The following is a 22,391-nucleotide window of genomic DNA, read 5'->3' on the forward strand; positions in this document are numbered from 1 at the left end:
TTTTTGTTGTTTAATGGTCTTGTGGTAAATCTATATATAGAATATTTATTTTTTATATAAAACGTGTGTGGTGTCCATCTGTAGTGTTGTCACTTGATTACTGTATGTGTTCACAAATGCTTTACACACTGCCTCTGAGATAAGCCTGTCTGCTCGTGCCAAGCTACCAAGGCGGTGAGCAGGGGTTATTTTAGGAGTGTAACCCCTTACCCTGACTAGAGGTGAGGGTCCCTATTTGTCACAAGTGCATACCTGTGCCAACTAGAGACCCCAAGTCTAACACAGTGTAGTTACATAATACAAAACCTTACTAACTTTAGGAACTCTCAATGTATAAATAAAATCCCAAACTTAATAAGTACAGCAAAAAGCACTATATTAATGAAACCAGGGCTCATACCTACACACACTATGTAATGTTCCCAAAGCTGTAATGTTCAGAAAGTCTGGTGTTCACCGGCAATAAAACTAATGATGATTTTATCATTTAAAGCTCTCTGACTGCCTAGTGGGCCTGGTTCATGCTATATAAAATGGAAAATAAATAAATGATGATGATGCATACACAGAACCAGTTTAATAAAATTTGCAAATGGCAGAATGTTCTACAGTGTTCACAAAAGACTGTTTTCAAGCAATGACCTGAACACAGTGCATTCTGAAACAAAAGGAGACATCACAATTATCCTACCAAAATCATTACTTTGTAGCGCTTCAATAGCGTTTGGGGTTTAGAACCACAGTTTGCTTGAACTGCCCATTTAAGTAGCATCATTGCAGACACAATTGCAAATCAACAAAAAGTATTTGTGAGAGCATCAAAGGATACTCTTACTAAGTGTGTGTTTGTGTGTCATAGTCGGAGCCAGGATGGTTTAGAGGTAGTAATGAAACATGTCAAGCCTGGCCCATGAGAAATGTGTGCAAGTCCCAAGCACTAGGGATCACCACAGCCCGCAAGGGTCTATCCGGATCTGGGTGGCTGGCCAGCTGTGTGCTTGGCCATTGCAGATGCATAGACGAGTACCAGAAACTAATGAAGGGGCTGCGCAGAAGAGTGTGCTCCCCAAGCAGTCATCACTCGGTCGCAACTGCACAAGTAGCAGTCGATCTGTTGTGCACGCCACATAAGTCTTTGGCGAGGGTTTCTAGGGGCTTTAGTAGATGTTTGTGAACATCTGTAATCGTAGGACAGATCACCTTAAATGTTGCCCTCGTCGGGTTTCTGGGTGGAGGTAGAGGGGACTTCAAAGCACTGGGTTGGCATCTTTGGTCGCTATCGACTGGCTGGGTGTTGCCTTCGAGACAAGGACATCATCAGTGCAGACCAACACCTCTCTGGACCAACATCTACAGCTTCATGCAGGCCTAAGTTCACAAATTATGAGTGAGCTGGAGAGCAGCTCCAATGATACTGATGAAGTCAGTAGACTGGGCAGCGGACCACTGCCCGTTAGTGTTCAGCATCCTACAGTTGTGAATGATCAACCAGCCAAGCTGGATCAGTCTTCCCTGCGAGGAGGAGTCTGGGACGGTCCTTCTTCTACACTGACATTGCATAGGTCACTGACTAATGAAAAGGTGCTTCCTGCTGGAAACTGCTCTGGCAGGAAGCCATGTCCTCCTGACAGTCCTATAACAAATAACAACAGAAAGAAGTGGGGGAGGAGTTGTCTTTAGTAGGCAGCATATACATCCCTCAATCTTGCAAATGCCATTTTTACACAAAGGTAATTTTTGCAAATACTGATAGCTAAGCACAGGGTCGTCTTAATGCACGGGCATGCTGGGCAGTTGCACAGGGGCCCCAAGAGTATTGGGGCCCCATGCAGACCAGAATGTAACACTTATTCTCTGTTAAACATTTTTATGCTGTGAGTGGTTGTGTTGGAAGGGCATACTGTACTGCTTTGCCCAGGGGCCTATAATGCTGTTAAGACGGCCCTGGCTAAGCCTAGTGACATGTGCACCAGCAATGTCCATACAGGTCCATTCTACTATTCATAAAGGTTATGGCAGTGCGACTACATATAATGGTTGAGAACATGTACATTTACACACACAAAAATGAACACAGAGGAGCCCACATTCTCCACCAAGTACCTAAACGTATTTTACAGCAGGAGGCTAGTAGCCTATCACATTCAAGAAGCAAGAAGATGCTGCCGTCAGGGGGCTATCTCCTGGAGAGCAGAGGGTGGGGAGACTAATGAGGCGACGCCCTCTTAGCATCCACCAACAGTGTGACCCCGTGGAGCACCAATGTGCATTTTGATGTGTCCCCTAGGATGAGGGGCCTCACAGGTTGAGGTCAAAATAAACAGGTCTCAGGAAGTTTCAGAGGTAAAGTAAAAAAAATATGGTGTGGATGCCACAGATGCACTGCGGGCCTGATGCACAAACTGCACTTTGTAGTAAGTTGTGTAGTACTATAGTAGTACCAAAGAATGTATTACAACGTGCTATGCACACACTGCACTTTTGGAGTAACATTCAATTTTGTAGTAAGTCACTACCCTCATTTGTTTCTATGGGAGGTTGGTGCGTACTAGTGCTTAGCGATCTGTAGCACTGGACTCGCTACAAAAAGTGTAAGTTTACTACAAAAGTGTAAGTTACTCTTAAAGTGCAGTTTGGGGATGCCACAAAATAGTAACTTATTCAAAAGTGTAAGTAACCTTTGTGAATCAGGCTCAGTATTTTGTGAACTTTTGTTCTTATGCTCATCCTCCCCAATGTGTACATCATCTTTCTATAGTATGTATCCACTCATCTGACACTGCTTTTCATATCGTTTCCAAACATGTCTGTCATTTCCCCCACAATGAGTGTATGTCTTTGGCTCACTTTCATTCACTTTGCACCTATGTGTTTCCCTCTTGCCACAAGATGCCTCTCATATTCTTCTTCCATCGGTTTCTCCTCCTCTCCCAGTGTGTCTTTCACCCTCTTCCATTGTCACTTGTGCTCCAGCTTTGCACCACTGTCTCTTAGTAATCAATTGCTGCTTCCATGTACTAGGAACCTGCAGTCTTAGCTGTGAACCTGGCAGGTCGACTAAGTCTTTCATCCTTCTTAGCTTGGTAGAAAAAGTACCATAAAGTTGTGTAATAGTAACACTTGTTAAGGACAGAGCTATGATACTTCAAAATTGGGCTAACAAATACTATCTAAAAAGAAGTTATTTTCCCCCACCTGCTCCTTTCTCCCCCACAATGTGTGTCAAAGGCTGGATGAGAGAGGTCTCTTTCTTTCTTTGGCCTTGCTTGTCCTAAGTAAGAGTGACACCATCTAGTAACACGTTCTGCTCCATACAGTATTACACATGATGGAGCTTTGCGTTTGAAGACAGAAATCCAAACCAGACTAAAAAGTCTTTAAAATAGAAAATGCTGCAGTCCAGGCTAGAGGTCCATGAAGAAGATGGGGGGAAGCAGAAAATACAGTAGGACAGGGAAGAAGGTGCAAGAGAGGAACAGGCACAATCAGAACTGAAGAAAAAGAGTACTGAAAGCACTCATGTCACTTACTCCCAAAAATGGAAAAGTAACAAAAACTAGAAGGAAGAGGCTGATGATCAAAATAAATGCACTTCGACCGTGTTATGACGTAGTGCACTGCCTTAAAATGATGTATTTTATGGAGAAATCACAGGAACAGGAATGACACTGGAACTAAGGAAGCTATACTGGATTATGACGAAACAGTAGAGAGGATATCAGACCACCATTTTAGATTAAGGCAGTAAACCAAAATGAATTACTGACTTGGAATGGGAAATGGCTGTGCAACAAATAGCCAAAACGTCTTTAGCCTTTGTCCTGGGAAAGAACTGCCATGCTGCCTAGAGAACGTCATAAGGCGCAGACCAAAGCAACAGAATGCGAGAATGCAACATTCTCCTTTGTTCCTAGTAAGGAGCAACGGGTGGAATTCCTGAATTACTAAAAAGGTTGCTGAAGGGCCCCTGTTTAGTCCTATCAGACGTCTCTGGGTTTGCTGTGGGTACAATTCCACCAGTTAGTCCCAAGCTTCTAATGATTAGGGGCCTCATTCAGAAAAATTGGGGAATCCTCCAAACTGATGGGGTCCTGGGAAAATTGATTTCTCCAAATCCTGACATTACTTTCAGGAAAAGTTCCTCACTGAAAGATATTCTGGTGCGCAGCCACTTTGAAGAAAAACCGAGAACCAAACCAAGCATAACCGTTTTTTTTCCCTGCATGAGTTGCAAGGCGTGCAAAAACTGCAAGAAGGTGAAAGACTACGCAGTACCAGGCAAAAAGTTAAAAAGATCCATTGACAAATTTCTTAACTGCAATTCCAGTTTTGTAATATATTGCCTGGTTTGTCCTTGTGGACTGCAATACATTGGAAGCACCATACACCCAGCAAAGAAGCGCATTTTGGAACATAAAAGAGCCATAACAAACAGGGACAAAACGTACCCAGTGGCGAGGCACTTTGCTGAGTTGCATGGTGCTAAAAGTGACAAACTGACATATTATTGCATAGATCAGGTCCCAGCGGGAGAAAGAGGAGGGGACAGAGTCAGGTCACTGAGACAGCTTGAGGCAAAACTCATAGTGGAGCTACGCACCAAAACCCCAGGGGGACTGAATCAGGAGGAGGAACTCTGGTCCTTTATTGGATAAAGGAACGAAAAACCAAACGCTGTCCCTTCGAAACACCTTGACAATGGGGAAGGATGGCATCTGACCACTCAGATAACCATGACTTAACAATGGAAGAAAGCCCATTCAGGGCGCTATTTTTGTTAAAAACTCGAGTAAAAAACAAACAGTGAGATATAATTACCCCAATTGGGTTAGAATGAGTAGGGGGCACAAATGAACACGTTTATGATCAGCAAACATTGTGTTGTTATAAATTTAAAAGCATTATGCATGGAATTCTGTTTACTCAATTGTGAATTGAAATGCACGAATACGTTTATGATTTACAAATATTATGTCTTTATAATTTGAGAGTAACACGTAAAGAATTCTGTTCACATATTTATGAATTATAACGTGGAACCCACAGACTTGATGTCTTAATCGAGTACTGAGAATTGTGGCATGACATAGTGTTAAAATGGCCGACAATCTTCCCACATTGAATATCTGTATGCATGAAGTCCGCTTTTCATTTCCATTTTGCTATGATCATGAAAACCAATCAAATGCTTAAATAGAAAATGGAAACTGAGCACTATTGACATTGACGAAGGCCAGGAGGCTGAAACGCGTTTGTCAGCAGATCGTGTACAGATCGTGTTTGCAACGAATTATAATAAATTACCGAATTGCATATTGACCAGAGTGCGCAGCAATCTTTGAAACTGTGGCTGAAACTGATTCGCGAGTTCCGCCCTCGCGGCTGAAGCACCCGCTGTGCTGAGAGCAGGATAACTGACGGAGTACGTGGAACATAGCAATTGGATTTCCCGCTCCGCTACCACTTTGAAATACGCGACCAACATTTCTGAGGCTTCGTGAAAACAGCCTCGTTTGGAAGCGCCCAACGGATACCGAGGAACCCCTTCGAAGGACGAGAGAGCCGGAGTCTGGTGGCAGTATCTCTGGAGGTTTCGTCCTCACGCGAGGGAGGTGTAGACAGAGAGACACGCCGAGACGCGAGAAACGCGCAGGTGAGCGCTAACGGCTGTGCGGAGATCGCCCCGGTGAGTCCCTTCTGCCCTTGGCGTTCTATATTCTTGTGATTGCGGTAGCAACAGCGTTTTGGTCAGAAAACGGAAAAAACATTGGCGCTTTAATATCCCATGCAAACACGATCATGTTCAGCGACGCTGAACGGCTAGAAGCGGCAGAGACTGTGTTTAAAGGGACAGCACATGGGCAGAGAAGAGAAGGGGAACAACAACCCAACACAACACCTAGCAACCTACGAGGCTGGTTCACTACATTGGAGAGAACCTACGAGAAAGAAATCAGGAAGTGGTGGGAGGCCACTTCCCTACAACGTTACTTGGATGTGGATAGGATCCCGAGGGGCCTGAGAATTTATACAATCCCCTCATATGAAAACCCAGACCCAAACCTCTTAAAGGAATGGTCGGACTATACGAGAGCTTCGGCAAAGGGGATGGTAGAAATCCTCGTTAAGTACGCCAAAAGCGATAGAGCAAAGCTATTGGACGAAATTCAAGAGATTGAAGGCAATATATCTAAAGATACAGATAAGGAACGCATTGACACCTTGAGGGCACGTATGAAAACTCGCTTAGTGGCCTATGAAAACGATATAAAGAGACGTAAACAGAACAAGTTTGCACGGGACCAACGAGACTACGAGAGCGGTAGGGTGCTGACCTTCGCCAAAAAGTACGACGCACCAAGAAAAGCCCTACAACAAGCAAGAGGTGACACAGTGGTAACTCAGAGGGATACATCGGAATCGGAAGCCGATCTCTCAGAAGCAGAAATACCTCGAGGCACGGGGGAAACACCGTGTAATACGGATCAGCTTTTTCCCGAGGAGTACCACCTAATCAAAGAGTCATGGCGCAAATTTCCACAGAGAAGCCGCCCACCAGAACAGGACGGCGGAAAACAAGGAGAGGAGGGCAGAACAACAAAACAAAACTACGAACCCCGCGTAACGAGGAGCAGACGGGGCGGAAAGAGGAAGTAAACAAGCTCTCCATCATCAACCTTTCCTCTAGAACACTTACTCAAGTGGAGAGAACTGTATTACAGAAAGGGCTTACCTTTTGTCCCACAACACAATGGGACTATACAGCAATGCGAATTGACCTGTATCGATATATACGCAAGCTCAAACTGCGTAAAATATTTGCCATGCACCCTGAATCCAAAACAACACAACCGGATTCAGGAGGATCCACCACAGAGAACCTCGCAGGAAGTGACTTGGAAATCCTAACAGTGATGCGGGACTTACAAGAATTAGAAGAAATAGGAGAAGCTACAAACATTCAAGACACGACTCAACTCTTAATGGAGATAGGGGTAAATCAGAGCAGTGGCAGAAGCCAGTTTAAAACACAATCAAAATTCATACCACGAACCCCCTATGATGCCATTGATTGCTTCCATGAGGCTGTAATCAAAGATCTTGATAAACTAAGAACTGATGACAAGACTCCTGGAGGGAGAAGAAAATATAATCTCACAAAAGCACAATGGGAGGCTGTGAAATCCCTCAGAGATGACCCCGAACTGGTAATCAAACAGTCAGATAAAGGGGGAAATGTCGTCATAATGACAAAGGAGCAATACAAGCGTGAGGCCTTACGCTTACTTGGTGACACACAAAGTTATGTAAAAATCAAGAGACAAGATTACAATAGTAGCGTATTGGCCTTCTACAGCTTGTTGGAAGAATGGTACAACAAAGGAATCCTGGAAATCAATGAGCTCCAATATATGAAGGTTGAGTGTCCTGTGTTACCTACATTTTACCATCTTCCGAAGGTACACAAGGACATCAAGGAGCCTCCAGGACGTCCGATAGTTTCCTCACTGGGAAGTCTATTGGAAAAGGCTTCTATTTATGTAGACTCCTTTTTGTTCCCCATGGTCAAGGACCTGAGTTCATTTATCCTGGACACAACAGACTTCATCCGTCAGATTCAAGGGATCTCCTGGGATGATGAATTATTGTTAATAACTCTTGATATAACTAGTTTATATACAAGCATCAGACACTCCCAGGGATTAGAAGCCCTTGAATTTTTCCTGAAAAGCCGAGCCCTGAAGTTCCAGGAACATAACAAAATGCTATCACAAATTGTCTCATTTTGTCTGCATAATAATATTTTTCTATTTGCAGGAGAACTCTATTTGCAGACACAGGGTATCGCGATGGGCACGTGCTTCGCCCCCAGCTACGCGAATCTCTTCGTGGGCTGGTGGGAGAAGCACGTGGCCTGGACGGGTGACAATGAGATCTGGCTTGATAAAATAGCCTTATGGACTAGGTACATCGACGACCTCTTCATAGTTTGGAGGGGCACATACACAGAGGCAGAGGAATATGTGAGGGCTTTAAATGAAAATGACTACAACCTCAAGTTCACGAGTAACATCAGTGGAAAGGAGGTAGCCTTCTTAGATCTCTTGGTCTTTGTGGCAGATAACAAGCTGTGCACAAAATTGTACCGAAAGCCAACAGCGGGCAACACTGTCCTGCACTCTTGGAGCCAGCATCCCCGGAATTTGATCAATAGCATTCCGTATGGGGAGCTCTTAAGGCTCAAGAGGAACTGCTCCCGTTTTGAAGATTTTCAAGAGGCAGCCGATGAGTCTCTATTGAGATTTAAAGATAGAGGATATAAGAGCAAAGTACTGCAGGAAGCAGTAGAAAAAGCAGGAGGTAGAAGCAGACAAGAGCTACTCACCAAGAAACAGGTCCATGATAGCGCATTGGAAGAAGACCAATCTAAGATCAGATTAATTATGACCTTCTCAGCAGAGGCTCACAAAATTAGGGGCCTCATTCAGAAAAATTGGGGAATCCTCCAAACTGATGGGGTCCTGGGAAAATTGATTTCTCCAAATCCTGACATTACTTTCAGGAAAAGTTCCTCACTGAAAGATATTCTGGTTCGCAGCCACTTTGAAGAAAAACCGAGAACCAAACCAAGCATAACCGGTTTTTTTCCCTGCATGAGTTGCAAGGCGTGCAAAAACTGCAAGAAGGTGAAAGACTACGCAGTACCAGGCAAAAAGTTTAAAAGATCCATTGACAAATTTCTTAACTGCAATTCCAGTTTTGTAATATATTGCCTGGTTTGTCCTTGTGGACTGTAATACATTGGAAGCACCATACACCCAGCAAAGAAGCGCATTTTGGAACATAAAAGAGCCATAACAAACAGGGACAAAACGTACCCAGTGGCGAGGCACTTTGCTGGGTTGCATGGTGCTAAAAGTGACAAACTGACATATTATTGCATAGATCAGGTCCCAGCGGGAGAAAGAGGAGGGGACAGAGTCAGGTCACTGAGACAGCTTGAGGCAAAACTCATAGTGGAGCTACGCACCAAAACCCCAGGGGGACTGAATCAGGAGGAGGAACTCTGGTCCTTTATTGGATAAAGGAACGAAAAACCAAACGCTGTCCCTTCGAAACACCTTGACAATGGGGAAGGATGGCATCTGACCACTCAGATAACCATGACTTAACAATGGAAGAAAGCCCATTCATGGCGCTATTTTTGTTAAAAACTCGAGTAAAAAACAAACAGTGAGATATAATTACCCCAATTGGGTTAGAATGAGTAGGGGGCACAAATGAACACGTTTATGATCAGCAAACATTGTGTTGTTATAAATTTAAAAGCATTATGCATGGAATTCTGTTTACTCAATTGTGAATTGAAATGCACGAATACGTTTATGATTTACAAATATTATGTCTTTATAATTTGAGAGTAACACGTAAAGAATTCTGTTCACATATTTATGAATTATAACGTGGAACCCACAGACTTGATGTCTTAATCGAGTCCTGAGAATTGTGGCATGACATAGTGTTAAAATGGCCGACAATCTTCCCACATTGAATATCTGTATGCATGAAGTCCGCTTTTCATTTCCATTTTGCTATGATCATGACAACCAATCAAATGCTTAAATAGAAAATGGAAACTGAGCACTATTGACATTGACGAAGGCCAGGAGGCTGAAACGCGTTTGTCAGCAGATCGTGTACAGATCGTAATTGCAACGAATTATAATAAATTACTGAATTGCATATTGACCAGAGTGCGCAGCAATCTTTGAAACTGTGGCTGAAACTGATTCGCGAGTTCCGCCCTCGCGGCTGGAGCACCCGCTGTGCTGAGAGCAGGATAACTGACGGAGTACGTGGAACATATATATATATATATATATATATATATATATATATTCACTGAAAAAACCATAGGTTTCACACACGTTATAGTTAGGAATTAGCATTTAAAAAACCTTGCAAATTCACTGAAAAAACCATAGGTTTCAGACATGTTATAGTTAGCGGAAATTTTACTGATAAAAAACCAATGAAATTCCCCCGTTATAGTTAGTGCAGGCAACTATAACTCACGCGACCGCAATCCTCTGCTGATGCTAATACTGTATTTAGACACTTATTTGCTCATGTCTTCTTCCATAAATTTTTAGCTATACATATATTAGAAATATTTTTTTTTCATAAAGACACATATGTCATCAGCAGAAGATTGCGGTCGCGTGAGTTATAGTTGCCTGCACTAACTATAACGGGGGAATTTCATTGGTTTTTTATCAGTAAAATTTCCGCTAACTATAACATGTCTGAAACCTATGGTTTTTTCAGTGAATTTGCAAGGTTTTTTAAATGCTAATTCCTAACTATAACGTGTGTGAAACCTATGGTTTTTTCAGTGAATTTGTACGGTTTTTTAAATGCTAAGTTACTTTACGCCATTTGTGGCGTGCACGCCCACTTAACGCAGTTCGTTCCGTGCGCGCACGCAAGGTGGGCACGCAGTGCGCTACGCGCACCGCGTCCCCACGTTACGCACCGTGCGCACATGGAGGACATATTATGCGCTTCCTTGTGATAGGTAATCTGTTAAATTTAATTTGTAAGTGATGACAATAATATGCCATGCACAGAGAGTTGTTTTTTTTTTATTACATTTTTTTGCGTAAGCGCACCGTACGCGTACGGTAAGCGTAATCGGCGAAATTTTCAAAAAATAAAAATTTACCGTTTTTGGCCTTTGAGGACTCAACTAACATGGCTATGTGCATGGGCGCTGTCTAAACAGCCCCTTTATATGTTTTTTGCCTTTATTTACTGCCCCCCCCTCAGAGTGCGAGAGAGAAAATGGCGGCCGCCGCTTCCTGGTTTCGACCGATTCGAATGTTTACTTAGATGTAACAGCCAATCAGAATCGCGCTCGCGCACGCCACCGTACGCGTACGGTAAGCTTACGGTAAGCGTACCGTAAGCTGGCTCAGAGATATATATTGATTTAAAGGCTATTTTCTCAGAATCTACTGAACAGATTTACACCAAACCTACAAAAGGCACTTCCTTGACCTGAGGACTACCTCTCTGCCAAATTTCTAGTAATTCTGTTCAGCCGTTCGGGCTGTAGCCCTGTCTAAAGGTCCTATGGAAAAATGCATGGGAAAAACGCGTTTTGGGACCCCCCTTTTATCTCAGCCCCCGCTTGACGAATCCCCCCGAGACTTTCAGGGTAGGAGCGGAGCGTAGCGCCCCACCTATTTTGAGAAATTCGCGAGGATTCGTCGACCGGCGCCAAAGTTATTCAAAATAGAATGTTGCGGATTTCCTATGGAAAAGGGGTCCTAACTATAACTACCTACTGGCGACCGCCAGTAGGTAATATATATATATATATTTATATATATATATATATATATTTATATATATATATATATACATCCAACAAGTTTGCACCTTATGGAGGGGGCCCGCTGCTGCAGCGGATCGAGAAACCATGAAGGCATGGTATCTGTGACGGGCGAGGCACCGCGTTGAGACATTAATATTGGCAGCGGTATGGCAATGGACATTTGATGCCTAACCCACTGGGGTTTTAATTATTTCGAACATTGACGGATGAATGACACAAAGCCCACTGGGGTATTATGGCAGCACTACAAGTCACATAATGCTTAGAGGCCTGTAAGGGCGGGGCTAATCTTCAATAAAATGGTGACTGCCTGTTTGTGTCTCATCCTGCTTTGCTGGTGAACAAGGGCGCAAGCCTGAAACACATACAGCCGAAAGAGTAGGTTTCAACAGCTGTTCCACTTGCTGCATTCTCTACGAAGGAAGCAAAACTCACCTGTGCGGCCCCTTCCATAAGGTGCAAACTTGTTGGATGGATATATATAGCACTATGTCAAGATAACTTTTTAGAAACACGATTGTTAAAAACGTACAATAGTCTGTTTACCATGTCTAGTGAGCAACCAATCATGTGACTCTGCATTTGGTTTTAAAAGAAACGGATTTGTTCGCATGTAGTTGTGTGATCAAGGGAGTTGTCCCGAAACGCGTTACGTGAGAGAATAAATATCCAAGCCGGATGGCAGAAAGCATCTCCAGTGTCGGTGTCTGATTTTTAAAGGAAATCGGATTTGGTTGTAATACTGAGCCGCTGCATTGCTGGAGCAGCGGGAAACCGACGCGACCTCGTTCAGGAGCATCCTCGATTCTCCGGCATAATTCTGGTTTTCAGTGTTTTCAACACTACGAGGAAGCCCCCCCAAAGCCGCTCTTCTTTGAATGTGTGATCATTGGTCGTAGTGTTGTTCCGGACGGCGGCGAGTTTCCTGGGAAGCAGTTCACCGAAGGAGCACGCTAAAGAAATCAACGGTCAGTAATCTCAGGCAGCGGGGAGAGGAGCTATGGCTTAACAAGCACGGCGGAGTTTGCTAAGCAGGCAAAGGATACATTCAGCGTTTTATTTATCCGACAAGCGAACGCTTTGTTAAACAAAACCAATGTGTAATGGATACCTTAATCCAACAACGTGAGGCGACTGCTGATTCTGTATTCAGCGAGAGATGCATCACAGCGGTAAATTCAAAACCTGGGGTGGACTCAGCAGGGAAGGAGTCAAGTGATAACATTGTAGCGCTAAAGAAAAAGATTGAAAAGTCATGTCGAAGCGAGATTTCCAAGTGGTGGGAGGTGAAGTCATTAAGCAGGTACCTGGATGTGGGGAGGGTTCCCCGAGGTCTGCGAGTGTTGACAGCCCCCACGTATGAGAATCCGGATCCTGAAATGCTCAAGGAGTGGGCAGCGAACAACGCGCATGCTTCGGAAAATATGATGAAGATTCTGATTAAGTATGCTGTGAAAGACCGGGAAAGAATACTGGCCGAAATTGAAGTGCTGGAAGCAGAATTATTTAAATGCTTGGGGGAGGAGGATGCAAACAAATTCAAATCCGACCTCAGTGCTCGTTTAATGAAATACGAGCAATCAATAACCGCACGCAAGGCTACAAAGTTTCACCGGGACAGGCAGGATTATTTGTTGGGTCAGATTTACACTTTTGCACGTCGTTTCGATTCCATCCGCAAGCAACGTCTATCAAAGGCAAATGCGACGGTGTGTAACCCAAATACCAATATCCAGTCTTCTAACATCCCTGGTGAAACTTCTGACCTGAGTTCAGTAGCTAGTTCCGATGTAGAATCACTCCCGGAAGATGGAGCATCATTACCATCAGCGACGACGAACCCCCCGTCTGTAATTGAGGAATTTGGTTTTTTATACCAGGATCGGACTCAAAATCTACGTCCGCCGTTTCCAAATCAAAGAAAAGAAAATTACGCAAACAAAAAAACCGACGGGGCAAGCATGGAACTGCGATCAGGAAAGAAGAAGCAGTTCCAGCGCAAGGGATGGAAGAAATAATGTCAACTGTTATTAATTTAACGGATCTCTTATTATCTGAGGAAGAAACAAAAATCCTCTCACTTGGTTTCTCCTTTTGTAAACGGGCTAATTTCAACTACACGCAAACGCGCATTGACTTTTTCAAGTTCGTGAGGAAACTGAAGTTGAGAACATTTTTTGACACCAAAATCACTGGCCGGAAGGAGAGAAATCAAGAGGTCAGTGAAGAACCTGGTAACCTTGATGTTGGGGACATGCAGGTACTATTTGACTGTCAGCAACTCATGAGGGAAGGAGTGGGTGAAAGTATGGTGGATGAAATTAGTCAGGCTGATAATTTATTCTGTTTAGATGTTTTTGACAGCTCTGCCACCAAATTTAGACCGAAATCTAACTTTACACCCAACACCCCGAAAGGTGCGTTAGACCTATACTCCGACCTGGTAATTAAAGATCTAAAAGAGATATCCTTAAATTCTAGCAAAGAATTTTTGAAAAATGAAACAGGTTTTGACAAAAAATACCAATCTGTGATGGTCAAAATTCAGAATAGACCAGACATAGTAGTGAGACAGGCCGACAAAGGGGGCAATTTGGTTCTGTGGTCCCTAGAAGCTTATAATGGTGAGGCAGCTTTGCAATTGAGGGATAAGGAGTGTTATTCACTGGTCCCTCACAGCAACCTAGTGGAAGTCAAACTTAAATTTGACAAGGACCTTGCGAGATGGCGAGGATTAGGTTTAATTAAGCAGTCAGAATATTTATTTCTGAAGGTGGATAAACCAGTGGTACCAATATTATACCTAATACCAAAAATCCATAAAAATAAGGACAATCCGCCTGGGCGTCCCATCATTTCTGCCATAGGGAGTCTGTTTAAACCAACCTCAAAATATCTGGACTCTTTCCTACAGCAATTTGTAAGAGCACTACCAGCTTATATCCAAGATTCGAGGGACTTCTTAAATAAAATTGAAAATGTAAAATGGGAAGAATCTTATCTCCTAATAACGCTAGACGTCGTGAGCCTTTATACAAGTATCGCCCATGAAGATGGGCTAAGGGCTTTGAGGCACTTCCTAAATTTGAGACCTATTAATCTCTACCAACACACCAACATGTTGTTGGAGATGTGTAGGTTGTGTCTCACCAATAATCATTTTTTATTTGGAGGTGACACCTACAGGCAATTGAAAGGCACGGCGATGGGCACTTGCTTCGCCCCCAGCTATGCCAACCTACACATGGGCTGGTGGGAGGAGCAGGTGCTCAAAGTTGAGTACATCAATGAATGGAGAGATCATATCATCAAATGGATTCGTTTCATTGATGATTTATTCATCATATGGAACGGATCCAAAGAATCGGCCCAAAAGTTCATCGACAGTATTAATGTAAACAAGTTAAATCTAAAATTCACTGAGAGAGTAACTTACTTAGACCTAGAGGTATATATTGCACAAAATTCAATTCAAACCTGTACTTACAGAAAACCAACTGCTGGAAATTCAATTTTACATGCAGCTAGTTTCCATCCAACCAAACTCAAAATGAGTATCCCATATGCAGAGAATCTAAGAATGAAAAGAAACTGCAGTGAACCGGTTGCTCTAGATCAAGCCCAGGGAGCATTAACCCATAGATTCCTTCAGAGAGGATACAAGTTGGACACATTAAATCAGGCAAAATTGAAGGTACAAAAGATGGAAAGAAGTGCATTATTAAAACCGGATGGTGAAAGAGTGGAACAAAAGAGGAAGCAGACTGAAAGTCAAATCCGTATGATTACAGGTTTCAGTGCATACCAGGCTAGAGTGAGAGACAGCCTGAGTAGGCACTGGCACCTTGTCAGACAGGATCCTGTTCTTCAAGGGAAAATTTCCAGATACCCCTTGGTGACTTTCAATCGTGCCAAATCAATGAGGGATGATTTGTTCAAAACGAATATGGAAACCAAAAAGGGAGGTGGTTGGCTTAAAGTCAGCCCTGGTTTCCATAAGTGTTATAAGTGTAAAGCTTGTAGGTATGGCAAGAACACGCAGCAAATAATATCCCCTCTTTTGAACAGCCCCTGGAAACTAAGAAAACCTCTTAACTGTAAAAGTGATTTTGTTGTTTACATTTTAAAGTGCTCGTGTCCTAAGATGTATGTAGGCAGTACTATCCACATGGTTCATGTACGGATACTGCAGCATCTTAGGGCTATAAATAACAACGATAAGAACTATGTAGTTGCTCGACACATAAATGAAATCCACAAGGGTAACACGAATGAACTGGTGTACTTTGCTATTGACCAAGTTCCCAAAGATCAAAGAGGGGGCGACAGAGAAAGTAAATTAAGAAAATTGGAGTCGAAACACATACTTATGTTTAATACAAAGAGCCCTCACGGTATGAATGTCGAAGAAGATTTACATGTACATTTAAAATAGAGGTACAGTTATCAATTGGTTTTGATTTTAATCTTATTGCTATTTTAACTTGCATTATGTCACAAACGATTGTTCCTCCTATGTGTTCTTTATTTGTAAATACATCGTCATAAGGAGAGTTTTTTAGTAATGAAAGGACTTTGATAAAATGCATTGAAAGGATCTATTATTAGTACTGTATTGCACAAGCACTTTATTATGATATAATTGCGGTTTTTGTACATAATAAGGCACTTGCACTTTATGAAAACAAGCACTAGCACTTTATCGTTTTAAAATCTGATCCATGTACCACCTTTGAAAGATTAGGCAGTAATACATGTCCTTTTATTTTCTCCTTTATCCCCTCTTTTTTATCAACAGAGGTTTGAAATGAAAAAACCATCGTGGGTTGTTTTACACAAAAACTATGAATTATGGATAAAGATCAATTGACGATGTATAAATATATAATTTGTAACATGGAATAACAAGGACTATACGTTAAAGAAATAATGATGTAAATTATTTTAAATAGTGTCAAATTTTCTCTATACTTGATTTGTGTCTAGATGGATGAGTCGATTAAATTGTAAATATATGAAGTAATATGTATCTTTTTAAATTCAATCCATCTATGACTGGTAGTGAATTATAAGTAATGATGTAAAGAGTTCAATGGCACTATGTCAAGATAACTTTTTAGAAACACGATTGTTAAAAACGTACAATAGTCTGTTTACCATGTCTAGTGAGCAACCAATCATGTGACTCTGCATTTGGTTTTAAAAGAAACGGATTTGTTCGCATGTAGTTGTGTGATCAAGGGAGTTGTCCCGAAACGCGTTACGTGAGAGAATAAATATCCAAGCCGGATGGCAGAAAGCATCTCCAGTGTCGGTGTCTGATTTTTAAAGGAAATCGGATTTGGTTGTAATATATATATATATATATATATATATTACCTACTGGCGGTCGCCAGTAGGTAGTTATAGTTAGGACCCCTTTTCCATAGGAAATCCGCAACATTCTATTTTGAATAACTTTGGCGCCGGTCGACGAATCCTCGCGAATTTTTCAAAATAGGTGGGGCGCTATGCTCCGCTCCTACCCTGAAAGTCTCGGGGGGATTCGTCAAGCGGGGGCTGAGATAAAAGGGGGGTCCCAAAACGCGTTTTTCCCATGCATTTTTCCATAGGACCTTTAGACACAGCTACAGCCCGAACGGCTGAACAGAATTACTTGAAATTGGGCAGAGAGGTAGTCCTCAGCTCAGGGAAGTGCCTTTTGTAGGTTTGGTGTAAATCTGTTCAGTAGATTCTGAGAAAATAGCATTTAAATCAATATATATATCTGTGGCAGCTTACTGTGCGCTTACGGTGCGCTTACGGTAAGCTTACGGTAAGCTTACGGTACGCGTACGGTGCCGTGCGCGAGCGCGATTCTGATTGGCTGTTAGATCATAGTAAACATTCGAATCAGTCGAAACCAGGAAGCGGCGGCCGCCATTTTCTCACTCGCACTGTCAGGGGGGTGAATAAAAAAGGTGGATAATGTGAAAAGGGGGCGGGCTCGACAGTTCCTGACCCCCTAGCCTTGGTCAGGGGGTCCCAGAAGGACCCTCAAGGGCAAAAATGAATTTTTTTTTTTTTTCGAAAAATCGCCGTATGCGCGTAGCGTACGCGCACGGTGGAATCTGCAAAATTCCGCGAAATTCGCGGAATTACGCGTACCGTGCGCGCACGGCAAAAAAAAATTTGCAAAAAGGAAAGCTTAAAAAAAAATAAAAAAAATTGTGAGGTAAGGTTGGCTCTTATAAGAGCCATTGGGTTCATACAGGGATGGAGGAAAGAAAGAATGGGAGTATTATGAGCGTCTACAAACATGCTGGTCTATCTTATTGTTAATAAGGGGAAGACTGACCTCCCCAAAAACAATAAGACCACCACATTTTGTACACCTCATTTCAACACTCCCAAATCGAGGGTTGATGTCCAAAGGAAAAGAAGAAGGTGATGCTCCAACAACAGAGGAAGGGCTCAGCTGAGCTGCCGGTGATGTACTCGGCTGAGCATCTGAGGCTGGGCTCTGGTGACTTACTGAAGAGTTTTCTCCAGTATGTCGAGCAAAGGTCCTTGGGTGTCTGTCCTGGAGGTGTCTCATCATAGAGTGATTTCCAAAGGAATATTTCCTCCTTGGATTTCCTCTTGATAAAACACGACCACAAAGTGTGCAAGTGACCACTTGAGCATTCACCTTTTTCTCCCCCTCTGGAAAAGTGAAATACTCCCATACAAAAGAAGTCTTTTGTTTCCTCCTTCTCTGGATCATGGTGGTGCTGCTGGCCTCACTCTCAGAAGAGGTCTGCTGTTCTGCCATTGTATCCCAATGTCAATCCAGCTCCTGCTCCTAGAGAATCACAAGCAGAAATGAGGGGAATGGGTGTGGTGTGGGAAGAATCTGGAACTGAAAGTAGTTTCAACCAATGAAAAGTGTTCTTTCAAGCAGTAATGAGGGGAATGGGTGTGGTGTGGGAAGTTTCTGGAAGTGAAAGTAATTTCAACCAATAAAAAGTGATCTTTGTAAGTCACATGACCTGCCGTGCGCGCACGTGACGCTTACGGTGCGCTTACGCAGCGCTTACGTCACTTTCGCGCATGCGCATTACACGCCCCTGCGTAACCGCGACGTTGCTTCCGGGTATACGCGTACGGCACGCACGTATCACGTATGGCGCATGCGCATTACACGCCCCAGCGTAACCGCGACGTTGCTTCCGGGTATACGCGTACGGCACGCACGTATCACGTAGGCGCGCTGCACTAATGACGTCCAGAGCGCGTAGCGTCAGCTTACCGTACGCGTATCCTACAAGCGCCTAGCGTCAGCTTACCGTACGCGCACGGAAAAAAATGCATTAAAAAAAAAAACCTTTCCATAATGCAGGATATAGTACATATATTATTATATAAAAAGGCTTACAAAAAATGACATAAAAAAAATTTGCATTTAAAAAACAATACAAATTCACTGAATTTGGGAATCACACACATTATAGTTAGAAATTTAAAAATCTTGCAAAGACACTGGAAAAACCATAGGTATCAAACATATTGTAGTTAGGAATTAGCATTTAAAAAACCTTGCAAATTCACTGAAAAAACCATAGGTTTCACACACGTTATAGTTAGGAATTAGCATTTAAAAAACCTTGCAAATTCACTGAAAAAACCATAGGTTTCACACATGTTATAGTTAGCGGAAATTTTACTGATAAAAAACCAGTGAAATTGCCCCGTTATAGTTAGTGCTGGCAACTATAACTCACGCGACCGCAATCTTCTGCTGATGACATATGTGTCTTTATGAAAAAAAAATATTTGTAATATATGTATAGCCAAAAATGTATGGAAAAAGACATGGGCAAATAAGTGTCTAAATACAGTATTAGCATCAGCAGAGGATTGCGGTCGCGTGAGTTATAGTTGCCAGCACTAACTATAACGGGGCAATTTCACTGGTTTTTTATCAGTAAAATTTCCGCTAACTATAACATGTGTGAAACCTATGGTTTTTTCAGTGAATATATATATATATATATATATATATATATATATATATATATATAAACAGTCCTTTCCGCTCTCTTCTCAGCGGAAATGCAGGCACGGACCTCTCGCCACCAAAACTCAAAATTAGTAGTCCCACAACACAAACGTGGGTGAAGCAGAAGATTTATTTATTTCCCGGGTTTAAAACGAGAAAATAATAGGACCAGTGTCCTCATATATATATATATTAATGTAACAGTCTAAACAACAACGTTATACTACACATTTTTGTTGATTAAAAGTCACAGGAAATGAAATATACATAGAAAACCACTGTTAAAATACCGCCCAATCGGATGACGTGATGTTAAATAATGTAAAATGTATTTTTCCTTTAAATACCGCATGTCATTGGTTAAACTGCGTCATGTGATCAAGTCCCCCAGGAGGGATGAAACGCGTTAAGGCTGCCTGGTTTGTTTTGGTTTTGTAAATAAACCGATATTTGAAAAGAATCCGTGGTCCGTGCTCCCTTCTGCTCAGCTGGTCAGACACGAGAGAGGAGAGTGCTCTGCTGATATTTTGAGACAGTTTTTTGGACTTCTTCTGTCTCTTACGCGGACCCCCCTACGATTTGGGCTCACTGGCTGCAAAGGAGCTGCCGCTTGGTGACGAGCGTTTAACTAGAATCCGTAAGGATTAACAGCCCCGAGGCCCCCCAACGGAACCAGTATTACGGAGGAGCGAGGGTCGTAATTTCAGCAAGGACACAGGTAAGCGAGTGTCGTTTCGGAGGAAGCGACTACCGCATAACTGTAGATCTTTGTATTGACCCGCACCTAGTGTTAACTGTTCCGGATTGGGTGTGGGGTGATTCGAGTGTGGCGAAAACGGGCTGTGTGACTGTGAGAAGTCGGGAAACAACCCAATCCAGCCTGACATCGCCTGCAATCTTACATTCAACTTTATCTAACCAAGACAAACTTTAAATGGCAGCAGACGCAATGAGAGAAAGGGAGGAGGCGGCGGCAGCAATGTTTTGTGATGACAATATACCGCTAATGGACTCCAATACCCATAATGCCCCAGTAAACGCAAAAAACCAAGGAATTAAAGAAAAATGCAAACAACTTGAGAAAGCAATGAGAACGGAACAAAAACGCTGGTGGGAAGCAAAGTCCTTACAGCGCTACATTGATGTGGGGAGGGTCCCCCGCGGCCTGAGAATTCTCATAGCCCCCAGCTCTGAAGCACCTGACCGCGACATGATGCGCGAATGGGCAGAAACCAATCTTGAGTCCTCACGCAAATTACTTTTCATTTTAGTGAAACATGCAGAAAAGGATTGCATTAAACTGGCGGATGAAATTGAGTCTTTAAATAAGGAATTGGAAAAAATGGATCAACAAGATGACATTGTAAAATTAAAAACTGATATGAAGAAGCGACTCAAAAAAGAGGAAGATGTTATAAGGGAACGTAAAACATTCAAATTTCATAGAGATCGATGCGATTACGAACAAGGCCGAATATTCACCTTCGCCCGAAAGTTTGACTCGCTCAAAGCTGGCAACACTGACACAAAGAAGAAGGAGGCGGCAAGGGTTAATCATCAAACTGACTTAACATCTGCATCTGAGGGAAGTTCAGCAGCAGAAAGTGGGTCAGAAATCGAAAATCCGAACATAGCCAAAGCAAGTACATCACGTAGGCACTCCCTCACAGACGAAGTGGATTTTTTATGCATGGAACGGCTGCAATCTCTCAGACCAAGAAAACAACAAACCGGGGAGAATCAAGAACAATCAAAAACAAAAAACGGAGAGAGAGGAGAAAAGCCCAGAGAAGAAGGATCATACAAAAAGTATCCAAAGAAACAACAGAGGAAATACTGGAAGAAATAAATCCCAGTGCTGCTGATGCTTCCAGTGATATGACAATCATCAATTTAACTGATATGATTCTGAATAAAGCTGAATTACAATTACTGGCTTTGGGCCTCTCCTATTGCCCGGAAAGTACGTTCAATTACTCCAAGTCTAGAGTTGACATTTATAAAAGTGTCAGGAAACTAAAATTGAAAAAATACCATGCACAGGTGAAGAAAAAGAATATAGCAACTGACACAACGTCAGGCAGCAAGGAGTCTCTGACACAAATAACTGACAGCGAATCCAATACCATGCTTAATTCTGAATCATTGATTGACACACTCTTCGAATTAGCATGTGAAGGAACTCCAGCAGGTGAATCTCATGAAGCCTTTTCCAATAACACTCTGGCATCGACAAGTACAACAAGGGAGACTCCCTTCAAACCACCTTCCTCGTTTTATCCTCTGATGTTGAAAGACACCATTGATATATTTCAGGAAAAAGTGATTACTGAATTAAAAGCCCTAAATAGAACAACACACAATGGGCCAAGACGTAGCAAAAAGAATGTACAAGAATTACAATATCATTCTTTGATAACAAGAATTAAAAATGACAAGGAAATAGTCGTGCGTGGTGCTGACAAAGGAGGCAATGTGGTACTCTGGAAAAGAGAGGAATACGTCAAAGAAGCCATGAGACATCTGGAAGACAAGTCGTGTTATGGAAACAGCAACAGAGTGGCCTGGAACGCGACGCAGACTTCTTTTCGTATTACCTTGATGGCATGGCGAGAAAAGGGCTTGTTAACTTCAGACGAATATAAATACTTGTGGAAATCCAATCCAACAATCCCGATTCTTTACTTCATACCGAAAGTGCACAAAGACAAAACCAGTCCTCCTGGCCGACCTATAATATCTGCCCGGAACAGCATCTTTGAAAACACTTCTGTATATGTTGACTATTTCCTACAAGATCATGTTCAAAATTTAAGGTCATATATTAAAGACACTGGTGACTTTCTTTCCAAAATTAAGAACTTTAAATGGAGCAATGAATACTTCCTAATTACCCTCGACGTGACGTCACTGTATACCTCTATCAGACACAATGATGGACTACGGGCCATGAAATACTATCTAGCGAAG

This window comes from Triturus cristatus, chromosome 3_1, assembly GCF_964204655.1.
Source record: "Triturus cristatus chromosome 3_1, aTriCri1.1, whole genome shotgun sequence".
NCBI classification, from domain to species: Eukaryota; Metazoa; Chordata; class Amphibia; order Caudata; family Salamandridae; genus Triturus; species Triturus cristatus.